We start from the raw sequence: 14,319 nt of genomic DNA, 5'->3' as shown, positions 1-14,319 counted from the left end.
TAGTGTCGAACTAAGTTATGTCAGTAGTGGCATGGGCTAGTCCAGTACAGATTTGACAGGTATTGTGGTGCAAATGAAAAGGTATTGTTATGGAAAGGAGTTCTATTGTTTTCTTGAGTTTGACGTGTCCATGGTAACCAGAAGCCTCACCCCCTTTGGCGTCATTAATCTCGTTTCCGTGTTGACCGTACGATTCCTTCCATGAGAAATAAACGCAAATCTCGTCCGTGGGATAACCCCACGGACAGACTCCGATAACTTTCTTCATTTTGAAGACGTACATGTAATAGAGGTCGTGACCCGTCTTGTAACCTTCTTCGACGATTTCATAATCGTCACTATCGACGAAAGTTTTCCTTGCCAGAAAGGCCACAGTTGACGTTAAATTAAAGGTCCGCAGGAATTTGGACGCTGCGAGTTCCTTGTCCAAATCCACGTGCCTTTCATTGATGTGCTCAGCATGGTCGTGAGACAGCATAACGTAATCGTTTTCAAAGCTGACCGCCATTTTTCCACGAGTGAGAATGAGAATATTTTTTCTCTACTATGCCTGATCTTTTATGAGCACACCCAAGTTGAGTGACATGTACCATCTATGTTTAGCGAGCCAATCAGAATAGTGCGACGCTCTGCCGAACCAATCAGATAAGTGTATTATGGTGGCATGAACCGTCGACGCTTTGCCGAACCAATCAGATTAGTGCATTATGGCGGCATGAAAGGCGGGGTAGTCTTTGAGATACCGTGTCTTTGAAAAACCCGTCCTTTTGAAAAAAAAAGAAAAATTCCGTCACTTTGAAATAAGCGTCGCGCTAGCTAATATTACTTCACGCAAATCGAGTGAAATCGAGTCCAGAGTATTTTACAGTTTTCATTGCAAAAACATGGCGCAACGTCAATCCCGAAGGCTACGTGGTTTGGATGCAGAAATAGTGCCCGAAACTGCCCGCGACAAACACTGTGTATTCTGTTTCACCGATGAGAACCATGGTTTCAATATTATCGGAGGAAATGTCCTACGCTTCCCATGCTGCAAGAAGTTCGCCCACCGCAGTTGTCAAAGGGAATGGGAAAGAAACTCGCCTCTGTGTCTCCACTGCCGAAGAAAACTAGGTGACGAACTCCCACCTGTGGAACTTACTGAACCTCGTAACAGAGAGGTTTCACCGCGACAGCGAGCAATAAACGCTCTTCAAGAAGCGATACAAGATAGGGAAGGACTCGAACAACGAATTAACGCGGTAAGTTTGACTTTTTATATATATACATGTCAGTTTCAAGGTTGACTTGACTACCACGTGCGTCCAGTGAGTGAGTGATAAACCGACGCTAGTTCTGTGCGCCTGGCACAAAGTCAAAAGGATTCCACATACACATTGTTGCTACGTGCTTACGAATGCCAAACATTAATCGTACGATTTTTTTCTCTTCAGTTCAAATTTGGCTACCCGCTTCCTGCAGAACATGTTCGATTTCTGATGGAGAGAATCTTATATGGTCTGATCCATTCACCATTCGCTCAAATTAATGTTATGATAACATTAGCAATTTGTGACGCTGATACAGAACTTAATCGAGTCTATTTTCTCATATTTCTGGACTATGTTTTACCCGAGGAAATTTGTACTCAACCCGTACGGCGTAGATAGTCACAGCAAAAAAATGGGCGTTAGAGAGCGTCACTACACCTCCAACATTCGTCAGGTGGGACAATTTATACCTCAACAAAACTTGGCAGCAACAATTGCTGATGGATTACATAGAACAATCCAAAATTTGATTCTCCGAGACAGGATACCAGCCGCTGATCGTGTCTACTTCAATTTAGCCAGCAATCGCTTAGTCAACAGCTATGCTTATCGAGGGTTACCGGCGGGGGAGTGGTTGAATGGTAGCGATCGTGTCGACAGTCTGCTGCAGCAAATGTCACAGGTGTTAAATTCAAACGAGAACTTTCAAATGAATGATTCGTTTCAATTATCTTTTACACACTTTCGTACATCTCCTCGCGGTAGCGGTCAGAAACGAAAATTTTAAACCTGGACATTCTAATCCAGAAACTTTCAAACGTTTGAAAGGTTCTGTCATCAGTATCGATAACAAAGATGAACTATGCTGCGCCCGCGCCATTGTGACAGCTAAAGCTAGAGTGGATGATCACCCTAAATGGAACAGCTTCAGAAGAAGTGTCTCTATCCAGAGAGATGAAGCAATCAAGCTGCATATAGAAGCTAATGTAGAAATGGGAAAATGCGGTTACGAGGAACTCACTAGATTTGCATTGACGTCGTTCTTGAACAATTATCAGCTCTTACTTGTAGACGCTACCCGAGGTTATAGCGTGACTTCTTTTGGAAAGCCTCAGGAAAAACAATTGGTACTGTTGTATGATAATGAACACTACAATGTGATCACTACATTACCTGGGTTCTTTGGTAACAGTTATTTCTGCGCTAGGTGTCTCAAACCCTACAATAACGAAGGTCAACACGCCTGTGAAAACAACCCTGATCATTGTTCTTCCTGCTTACAAACGGGATGTGAGGACTTTACAGAGGCCAGGTGTCGTAATCAACCACCAGCTACACCCTGCGGATCCTGTAAGCGGATGTCTTATGGTGATGTTTGTTTTCAAAATCATCTGACGAAATCCCACAAGGGAAAAACCGCTGACTCCAAAAACATCAGTGTTTGCAGTCAACGCCGCAAATGTCGTAGCTGTAAAAAGTTGTTGGTGGGTCTCAAGAAGCAACAAGAACATGGATGCGGTTACATAGACTGTCCCTCTTGCCACGAGTACATAGAGGCCGCAAGCCACCGATGCTTTATTCAGATACCTAAAACACCGGAAGAGCTAACCGAAGAGAAAAAAGAAAAAAAGAAGAAGAGAAAGAAAAAGAAAAAACGCAACCGACTAACCGAAGCCGAAGCAGAGGATAATGGTAATGATGATGATGATGATGAAAAGCCTCCCATTCTCGTTTTCTTCGATATTGAGGCGATGCAAGACACTGGCAAACACATCCCTAATCTTTTAATAGCGGAAACTGAGGATGATAATTGTCCACTCCACTTCAAAGGTGAAGATTGCATTCGCGATTTCCTGGAATGGCTGGATACGTTAACTGGAGAAGACACGCGCAATGTAACTGTTTTGGCCCATAACTTTTCTGGCTACGACTCCTATTTCGTCGTGGAGGAATACCATCGCCAACACAGGGTCCTCAATCAAATCAGAAATGGAGCTAAACTTCTCCAATTAACCTTTGACAATATTAATTTTATTGACTCTCTGTCATTTTTTCAAATGCCGCTTTCTGCATTTCCAAAGACATTCGGATTGACAGAGTTAAAGAAGGGCTATTTTCCTCACCTGTTTAACACGCCTGAAAATCAAGACTACGTGGGACCAATTCCCGAGAAAGAATTTTACATGCCTGAATCAATGTCTGTCAACGGCCGTAAAGACTTCGAGAAATGGCATGATAAAGAAAGAGCTGAGAATGTAGTGTTCGATTTCCAGAAAGAATTGCTGGAATATTGCGAGTCGGACGTGAAAGTACTGAAGGAGGGATGCCTTACTTTCAAACGGCTTTTTGAAAAAGAGACAAAGTTTGACCCCGTCAGTCATATTACTATAGCTTCGGCATGCAATCGAGACCTGCGACAAAACCGAATGGAAGCCAACACAATTGCTTCCGAGCCTCTCCACGGTTGGCGACTAAAAACAAATCAGTCGAAAGTTGCCATGGAATATCTACTGTGGCAACAGTCAGATCAGTGGGAGAATTCAACATGTTGGAAATGATGGGGAATACCGTATCCCCAACAGTCGCTACACCGTGGACGGCTACGATGCAACTACGAACACCGTCTACGAATTTCAAGGTTGCTTTTGGCATGGCTGTCGTAAATGCTATCCCAACAGATCCGAAACACACAAACGTAGCCTTGCAAAAATGATGTTAAATTCCATGTGGGGGAAGTTTGGCCAGCGCACCAACAAAACTCAAATCAAAGAGTTCGGGGATCCCATGAGGTTCAGTGCATTCCATGAAAGCGATGCAAATGACATTTGCTAGGTGAGTGTATTGTCTGAAGACATCGTTGAAGTTCACTATAAACTGAAATCGAATGACGAACCTGTCTCACCAAACCTCAACATTTTCATCGCTTGTTTCACGACATGTTGGGCTCGACTTCGTTTGTATGCAGCTCTGGACCTGCTACAAGAATGAGTACAGTACACAGACACCGACAGCCTTATTTTTTCCAGTTTACCCCATGAAAACAATCCTCCCCGTGACGACTTTCTCGGTGATTTCAAGGACGAGTTGGAAGAAGACGACTTCATCACTGAATTTGCGTCCGCGGGACCGAAAAATTATGGCTACCTCACGAAGAAAGAAAAAGAAGAATGCAAAATGAGGGGAATCTGTTTAAACAGTGAAGGTAGCAAGCAGTTAAATTATCAAGTGTTGCGGCAAAATGTTGTAGACGAATTTCAACGCCCTCTCGAGAAAACGCGACAAACTGATATTTACAAGCCTTATCACATCGTTCGAAACTCCAAAGAGTACTCACTGACCACAGTCTCTCAGACGAAAAAGTACCAGCTTGTGTGCGAAAAACGGGTGATAGATCCCTACACCTTCAAAACATATCCCTATGGCTATGAAAGAATAACAAACGAGGATGTGGACATGATTGAACCGTTGTGCCATTTGTAAACACTTTTGTAAATAGTTTCATTCATAAGGAGCGCAATCCACTAGGGAGTTGCACACGCCTCTGTCCTGTAATTTTAGGGAAACATTTGATATTAAAGTTAATGGGTAACTTTAAAATTGCGTGATTCCTTTGTTTATGTTAAAAAACAGGCTTTTTACTCGGTCAAGACGGAAACGAGATTAATGACGCCAAAGGGGGTGGGGCTTCTGGTTACCATGGATACGTGAAACTCGAGAAAACAATAGAACTCCTTTCCATAACTATACCTTCTCATTTGCATCACAATACCTGTCAAATCTGTACTGGACTAGCCCATACCACTGCTTATGTCCCGCTTTATATCACTGACCAAGTTGTGTTCCGCTCACTTCTTTTACAAGAGCTCCCCAATACTCCACTCTAAGTTTCACATATGTTGATGAATAACAGCTTTTCCATAACACAGCAAAAAACTAGTTGGATATATTTGGATATAGCAGCGTTTCAGAACTTCAAAGTTTCCCTCCTCTTACCACACGCTTGCGAGAATTTCGCCCGCCTGAGAGTCTATCTCGACGACAAAGTAAAAAAAAAAAAGATTAATTGCAAGTTTGAGTTTCGCCTGAATTGTAAGCAACGCTTGTTTATCAAGGCCCAATAAGTGACCATAAAGTTTATGTCTGTAGATGTTGCTCAGTTTTGTTCGTGTAAAAATCCAATAAATTGTCGGTTATCGATCAATAAGAGCGCCCGCCGATGCGTGTTTTGTACAGTCAGGGCCTCTTCATATGAGCCCGGTCTACCGGGCTGGCTCGGTTTCCGAGATCTCGCCCCGCCACTCTTTCCTTCGTAAAAATTTCGATGTGTTCATATGAGAGGCCGGGGTGGCCCGGTTATCGAGATCTCGAGTTTTGCGACCGAGATCTCGGTAACCGGGATGAAAATTTTCCCATATGAACACTCCAGCCCGGGTAACCGGGACGAAACTTTTAAGACGAAATGGCTTCACTTTCGCAACATAGCGGCAAAAATGGCACATTTTTTGCCTTGTATGTATTTCCACTTTAGGAGTAGGCGAATTAGCTTTAGAAGTAAAGTTACAAGAGTCCACAAAGCTGCGACAGACGCGAACGATACAAGTTTATGTTCCACCATTTTGGTTGTGTTTCTTCGATGTTATCCCGGTAGAACGGGCTGAAATTTCCCATATGAACAGACAACAAAATTCGTCCCGGTAACCGAGCTAGCCCGGTTACCGGGCTCATATGAAGAGGTCTTCAGTAAAACATGACAAATTGGACTCCCGCACTTTCGTGTGAAAACGTAGATTGAACTCATATAATATCAGTCTAGTTTTTAAATATGTTTAAGGTTGATAAATGTTTGAGAACATATTAAAAGCTTAGCTGAAAAATGTGAATACAGCGGAAATAATCAGCAAAGTTACGATGACGCTTTCTTTAATCAAGTCGAATAACGATTTCGATTTCGTTGGTTGAGTTATCAAAACTCCTTGTCTATTTTATTTTCGCAGTGTAAAATTTCAGCATGTTAAAGAAACACACATGATGCTAGTAGCCTTTTGGCGTTGGTGCAAATTGTTGCAGCATCTCAGCAGAAAAGACAACGAAAGAAATCTTTGTCAAGATTTGTTGAAAAACAAAAACATCGACTCAGACTTGAAAGTGCACGCGCGCTGCACTATGCAAATGAGCTACTTAATGTACGCGTCAGAATTTCCTTTCAAAAACTTTTGCAAACTCGCCAAACAAACAGAAACAATAAGAAATTATCAGCGTTTGGTTATGACTAAGCATTGTTTGGGAAATAAACAAATTATCTTGATACCAGGGTACAGTTTTCTTACATAACATCTCTTTACAGAACAAGCGCAAAATCTTACTTGTACAAGTAGCGCGAGCAGATATTCATCCACAGCGCGAAATTGAAGTCTTGTTTTCGACCCTGAAAACTCACCTTTTCCATTAGCTCAGAGCGTAAAACTACATATAAGAATCCTGGTTCTTATTCCCTGCGTTTTTCCCTGCCATAGTGAAAAATCTGCAAGAGAATCTCGCAACTCTCATCATTTGATCAGGCAACGTGACAACATCCACGCGAGAGTCCCCGACATTTGCGTGGATCCCAAGACTTACGGTCTCCGTCCCCGATTATGGCTCCTGGATTAATAGCATATTTAACATGTTTTCCTTTGATTTTAAATAGTACTGTGTGTTGAAATTTAACCAAGATAAGAAAAAGCAAGTAATATTAGTTGACATCAAGCATGATGCACTATTTTAAATAAGTAAGTAATATAACTAGGTATTAATAAATTGTAAGCAATGTTAGCGTTGTAAGTTGTGTTCGGGTTGTTAAATTGTGAATTATGTTAGTACTGTAACTAGAGTAAGTATCGCAGGCAAATGTTAGGGTTTTGTAAGCTAGAGCAGTTTTCAATAAGTGTCGAAAGTAATTAGACATTTAATTTGGTTTTGGTTTTACTACAGTTTGAGATTTGCTGAGTAGTCTAATTGGTAAGTAATTGAAAACCGCTCTATTTTGCTATTGTAAGTAATGTTACCAGTGAAGGTAATATTTGTATTGTATTTTTGCAATGATAATAACCACAAAAAGTCCACTTGCCTATGCCGCCCCACCTACTTTTCAAAAAGAAATTTGCATGTTACCTTCCCTCCCTAAGGGTATGATTTTCCATGATGTTCCCCTCTCTGTTTTTTTACAGCCCCACCCCCTCCTGATAATTATTGTACAGTTCTTAAGTAGTTAATTTGGTTTAAAAGGACATGTTCTAATATTTCCAGAGTATCTAACCCTTATCTCTAGTCGCGAGAGACATTTGTAACTCTCTTTTGGTGCCACTTTTGGAGTTTTTTTAGAATTACCTTTCGGTAACAAGTTTCGGCGTTTTTTTATCCTCTCACCGCACAACACGTAGGCCGAACGAATCGGCCAATCGCAGCGCGTTACGTACACAGTGAGGTTCAATTCTAAAAGCGCTATCTAGCAATAAAGGATTCATTCTGTAACTAGACCAGCTCGGACTCAGGCAGCCGAATATAAAGTTAAGCTGGACCGATTGGTGTCAACCTACTCGTAGTTCACCCTCGAGACCAGTTGAATTAAGCCGTGAGATTCCCTAAATCTGTTTGGCAACAAACATATGGTTTGGTATCGATGCTTCCTTTTGACGCTAAATCTCAAACGGGTGTCAGACCAAACGACCTCTCTGCATACTCACGGGAAACATTTTTGTTGGATATTGACATTCAAAGTAAAGAACACTTGGATATGAACTTACCCGAAGGTACGTCCTGTGAAATGTATATTTATTACAAGAGTACTGAGGAAGTTTTGATTTCATTGTTAAAGATATTGATAAATCGTTTATACTGTACTCTTCAAATAGCTAGTCGAGTGAGGTTCGAGAGTTCAGAATTTGATCACAGATGATCGCATGCCCATGTTTTACGTTTCTGGAGCAAACTCGTTTAAAATATAGGTCGCTGGACACGAAAAGACCATGACAATTAGAATAAAGGTAACTAAAGCAATTAACATAAACACAGGAACAATATCCGTAGTGGATTGTCAGTGGATTGCTTGATATTTGGTGTTCATAAACCAATCTGTAAGGAACACGAAGAACACGAGATTTCGAGATCATAGCAGTGTAGTAAAGAGAGAAAGCTATTACTTCTCACCCCTTAGGGGAGGAAAAAAAATCGTTTTTTCTTTTATTTTTTTCTCAGTCCGTGATCATGGCACAATTCAACAAATCTGGCAATCTGATTGGTTCCGGGAGCGGGTGAAATTATCCAATGCTGCTTGCCATCATTTTGCTTTTTGAAATTTTTTTTCGTGAACAAATTAGCGATAATCGACGTCAATCGTTTGCCTTATTACGCGTTCATCGATGATTAAGGTGGCGGCTCGATAGAATAAAACATGACGATGTTCAGGAGAAAAGCAATTTTTTTGAAAATATTAGATGTAAAACCATTGAACATTTGTAAAAAACATTTTCAAACGATCTTGCTGACTTTGCCTCTAGATGAGTGTGAAATTCAAGGAAAGTACACAGTGGCCGGGTATAATTTTTTTAATTATTACAACGGCCATAGCAACGGCTGTTTACGCCAGGTCAGAAAATGACTACAAATATAGATCAGTTTCAACAAAAGTGAACTCGAAAACTCTATATTTGTAATTACTTGTGAAAAGAGTCCCCTGAATCACCATCACAGGCTCATTCATTTCCCTTACAAAAAGGAATATTTTCTACAACTGTTCCTTTATACATCTTTTAATTATTTTTCTAGTATCTGAATTACTCGCTCTTTGCGACGATTTTTTACGAAAGGTTTGTAGACGGCACGGAAGCCGATTCAAACAAACAAACCCATTTGAAAGCCAATTTACCACAGGAAAAAATAAACATGTCATTTGCCTAAAAATTGAGTAAATGTAGTCAGGAGATGACATAGTTAATACAAAAAGTGCCGTTTAATTTGCCTCTAGATGTAATGTTAATTATTTGCCTGCTTATAATAAAAATAGGGTCTGTCCGTATAGTGAAAAACTGTGATTTCGTACTTGAAAATACTGCCGGCAGCATTTTCAAGACCTCGGTCACAGTTTTTGACTTTGCGGACCTCCCAGGCACTGTAATAATTCGTTAATCATATTTAAGGTACACCTACAAGTTGACACCTCGGTATAAAACTTTAATTTGTTTCATAGAAGGAAAACAAATGCCCGCCCAGTTTTCTCACAAAGAGATACATTCTAGTTTATCGATCTGTTAGAAATTAAAAATCGCTGTTTATCATTCTTTGGCCCGAATTAGACAGATTTGGCGCTCAAGTTTGCGTGAAAAGCTAAAGCCCGGGTTGTTCGAAAGGTGGATAGCGTTATCCACCTTTCGAAAAACTAGGGCTAGGGCTATACTAGTATTTTGTCCAAAAAGTATCGTCCCGGTTACCTGAGCTGGAGTGTTCATATGGGAAAATTTTCATCCCGGTTACCGAGATCTCGGTCGTAAAAACCGAGACCTCGGTAATCGGAGCAGCTCGGCTTCTCATTTGAACACATTGAAATTTTTACAAAGGAAAGAGTGGCGAGGCGAGATCTCGGAAACCGAGCCAGCCCGGTTGACCGGGCTCATATGAATAGACCAATTTCGATATATTAAAATTCAGCCTAACACAATAGACCTCAGCATGAGGCTCTGGGGAATAAACCCCACAAACTCTGTAGTTATTCCCCAGAGCCTCGTACTGGGATCTATTGTTTTGGGCTGAATTTTAATATATCGAAATTGGTCTATTAAGAGGTCCTAAGTTTGGTGCCAATCATCCAGCTTTATGCATAATGACTTTATTGAATGAAAATATCCTGTCTATTGTTCGTTTACACAATATACCTGATATTGCGTATTTTTCTAAACACTTCGGATCTTTCTGACTATTCTCCGCAAGTGTGAGATCGTGTTGGTCTTTGTTTAAAAACTTCCGTGACACATGATAAATTTATCCCTGCAAATGATTGGCTTGTGAAAAACCCAGTGAACGCTCACGTACCATTTGTGCTAATATTATTGCACGCTCCCATGCAAATTTCTTGTCAAATGTTTTCTCGTTTCTTCTGAAACGAGCTGGTTTCAACTTTTGTCCGAGCTTGCCGTACCAAGAACACAGTAAACATGGATTCAAGCAGATACAAAAAGCATCTCAGTTGGCGGCAGTCGGCAAACCTGTGGAAAGTGCAAAAACCTACTCTAGAAAGGAAAGGTAAAAGCTAAAGCCGTTTCCCCGCCTTGCCGACTGCGTGGTCAATGAAGCGCTTGTCTATAGTCGTTATTCGTCTAAAATAGTTTAATAGTATAATATTCTTAGATGGTGAAGTAACATGTTTTCTAGCTCTCGGTGAAGCTCTTGTCATGCTCGAAAAGTTTATATCACAAATACGAGTGATTCATATGATACTGAGAATTTTAAGTTTGGCTTGAACCTGCCCATTTTGAACTGCGCCAAAGCTCTTGTCGTTTGTTATAATGTCGTTTATGGAGATTAAGCTTCTTATAAATTTCTTTTGCTTGAAATTTTAATTTCGATGTAATTTTATTTCGTAGCTCTTAAAATATAAGTCCGGACCCTCAGTCAGAATTTCAGTCGTTGAGTCGCGTCAAAAACGCGGCAAATTTGAATTTTGCGCCAGCAAAACACGGTTGTTGAATACAGCGGTCTGTGTAAAGCTACACTCGAGTCACTCGAGTCAACACTCGAGTCATTCCCAAAGCTCGCTGAGCATTTTCCTCGAATTCACTCCTTGTTTGCAAGCGAGCGTGGTCATGAAGATCTTTAGCCGTTCAAATCTTGTTACTACACTCTACTTCGTGGTTCTTCGTAGCTTACCTTGCAAGGTGAGTGAACAGTTTTTCGGCACAACTTCACGTGAAGCACTATTTCACTTGAATTGAAGCTGATAAATTATTTAAGCTTACGCGCGTGTTGGAGTTCTGTGGCGTTTCGTTGATACAACGTAACAGGTTTTTTGCCTTGTAAATTGTGGCTTCATAACCAGCATTAATTTATTTCTTCGGCATTTTAACCAGAATTCAACTTGTATGTTCGGCGTCTTGTGGCTGATGGTTTTTGCATCATTAATAATTTGCACTAAGCTTATCAGGATCGTGTTCTGTTTATTTTGGTTATTAAGGGCCAGGTCGCACTAGAGCTAATTCAAATTAGCTTATTTGCAAATTTTGGCAAGGAAAAATTGGCAAAAATTTCGCAAGTTCCAAATTTTGGCAGTGGTTGCATCAGACCAACATGTTTGAACCAAAACGTTTAATACTGATTGAAATATACGCTACAAGATCGGTGATGGACAAAAGAAAACACAGACAATAGAAATAAAAACTATTTTTTACGAGAAAATGAAGACTTAACTTGAAATTGACAATAATCGACAAGAAGGAACCTTAGAAGATTACATTGAAACATCTTCTAATGTTGCAGTACAACAGCAAATAACTTTTCAGGGATAGTCTACTACGTAGGCTCGATTGCCAGCCGCTGTTCAGGAAAGGAGCCCATGCTCCTCCCCCAAACTCATGGCTGGACTCGTGGACTTCACATTGTTTATTTCAACCAATAAGAAATCTGCCTGCCTGAATCAAGCAGGCTGCATAAATTAGCTTTCTCGCAGTAGCAAAGAAGTTGTGCGATATGAAGTGCGATCGCATTTAATAGTGGGACATTTAAACAAATACCATCAACTAATGAAATCTTGCCTGATCTAAACCACAGTGGCATATACAACACGCAAAATAGTCAACAGCCTTATGCGTTAGAATCTATTTTTGAATCATGTGGTGCCAGAATGTCAGATAACAAACAAAGTCAACGAAGAGAGGGATAAACGCAAACATCGATCTCAAGAAACAAAACACTCAGTCAAATTGATGGTATGGCAGTCTTCTTGAAGGGAAGTGACACCAGTCTCTGGCGAAGCCAGACAAAATTAAATTTTTAAATGAGCCGAAGCAAACCGAACTAGCAAAACATAAACATGGTGTCAACACTATGCACACCATACAACATATGTGTGACCTTTGACATGACAGTTGCTACATCATAGTCAAACAGCTCTGCTCTACTTTTTTTAAAAAAAAACTCTTCTTTATATGTGTAATGGAAGACAATTTTATACAAGTTACTCTCCTTTACCAGTGATCGATGCCTGTGATGTTTCCCAAATTATTTCAACATTGCCAAACTCCAGACACATTTCTCGCATTCCTCCATTTGGAATGTGGATCAGTGACTTTAAGAATGGCAGTTAAACCTACAAGTTCTATTAAACCTCCCTTCTCTTTGGAGGGAGATATTTAGTAACACCCTCCTCCTGTCTACTAACACCCCTCCCCACCTCCTGCCTCGCCCAATTATTACAAAACTGTACTTACAGATGTGATCTTATCGTTTACTCCAAAGACATTCCATCTGCGACGTGTTTCAGTGTTTTCACACGGCGTCACGACAGCTAACTTGGACTGGGTCACGTCGAAGAAAACTGACCAATGGCGATCACTTTTGTGAACATTTGTGATAAGTTTTAATAAACAGTTTGTTTGTCACTGAAGGCTGGTGTGTTTGATTCCTTGTGAAACCCCGAAGGTGATCATTTTCCATTTGATGAGGACTTCTCGCTGAATGGTAAAGGAAGAGGACGAGTACGAGGAGACTCGCGCGAGGCGTCATTTCTCCTCGCGAGTATTTCCCGGCAGAGTCACCTAAGCGCGCGCCCTTGATATAATTATGCTATACTTCTGAGATAATAATAATAATAAATAAAATAATGATAACGGTTTACTAGCAAATCCAAATACAAGTTGGCTCTTCTATGCTAATATAGAAGGCTAACAGCTGGAAATACAACTTGCTCTAGAAAAAAAAAATCAGAAATAAAAAGTGGTAGACTGTGTAGCACTCGTGTTAACGCGTTGTATTTTTGAGATGTTCGTTTCTGAGGTATGTAGCACCTTGCACCTTTTAGACTTTCGCACTCAACTCATAAGCGTGTCCACTGAATAAGTGCTGTAAATGACATCAGAAATGCCGTCGAATAAGCTGCAGTCCTGAAGAGGAACATGGCATTTATTGGCCAAACTTGTGCTCTAATGGTGGCGCTCATTCCAGGAGGCGTCGTACTGAGATCAACTTTCTAAATAGAGTTTTGGATGTTCCTATTGTTTTTGGATAACAATAGGAATACTTTTTCATTCCTAAGAGAGTCTTAATTGTTCTGCCCTCGAATAGGCGCCCTATGTTAACGGCAAAGAGAATTATCAGTGCTGCAGCGCTTTCATGGCTTTAGCCAGCGCTAAACCGTCTTAAAAGTATGACTGTTTTAACCCCACGCTTGCACATTTTTGTCAGTTCTTTCCCATCTTATCGCGACGCCTTTAAGCGCCTCTGTGATTAGACTGGCAGAACGAGAATAAAAGTGCCCAGAGATTTCCAGCTTTAACAAAACAAATATTTCCACGTAGCTGATAAATTTATGCAATAGATGACACACAAAATGACTGTTTGGTTCATTATGTCCTAATATACAGCTTGATTTACTCTAGCTGTCAAGTACACTACAGTACTTTATAATGAGGGTTTAATTGTTGTCTTGAAAACTTTACTTGGAATTTTGTCACTTTCTAAACATGGAGACTTGCGTTTATGTCCGGCAAAATCCTTTTATTGCACCCTGAACTTAGCTTTGAAAAAAAAAACACTAACAGCTGTTTCAATACTGCAAATACTCCACACACAACCCGCAACCCCGCTCCCCTTCCACCCCACCTAGAGCGAGGCTTATTTATTTCAACCAGGGTTAAGCCAGGTCGAAAGTGATACCTTAGCACACCATCAAGGGGCGCTTATTCTATTTAGAGAAAAACACTTGCAGCCTACCGCTTTATCACTACTGTATGTTTGATCAGTAAACTTGTGAATATATATCTGCCTGGAATACACCACCAGTGGCGTGTGATGTACGGTTTTCATTGGAGTCGAAATTAATATATCA

At 40.6% G+C, this 14,319-nt stretch overlaps 1 long non-coding RNA gene and 1 pseudogene across 2 annotated transcripts; both read left to right on the top strand.

Annotated features, from left to right (window-relative positions):
- The first annotated feature begins 1,586 nt into the window (after positions 1 to 1,586).
- On the top strand, positions 1,587 to 4,730 carry LOC149113980 (uncharacterized; annotated as a pseudogene).
- A 3,138-nt stretch (positions 4,731 to 7,868) lies between these two features.
- Positions 7,869 to 12,879, top strand: LOC149113979 (uncharacterized). 2 transcript variants are annotated; one of them, XR_016206631.1, is made up of 2 exons: positions 7,869 to 8,038; positions 12,732 to 12,879. It is a non-coding gene; the product is annotated as an uncharacterized LOC149113979 (long non-coding RNA). The 2 variants fall into 2 exon arrangements; XR_016206630.1 differs by lacking the exon at positions 7,869 to 8,038 and adding an exon at positions 10,325 to 10,523.
- Positions 12,880 to 14,319: the final 1,440 nt, after the last annotated feature.

This window comes from Orbicella faveolata, unplaced genomic scaffold (assembly GCF_042242905.1).
Source record: "Orbicella faveolata isolate gen_17 unplaced genomic scaffold, um_ofav_v1 contig_14, whole genome shotgun sequence".
Lineage (NCBI taxonomy): Eukaryota > Metazoa > Cnidaria > Anthozoa > Scleractinia > Merulinidae > Orbicella > Orbicella faveolata.
The sequence above is the reverse complement of the archived record's forward strand: the minus strand, read 5'-3'. Positions and strand labels throughout refer to the sequence as shown.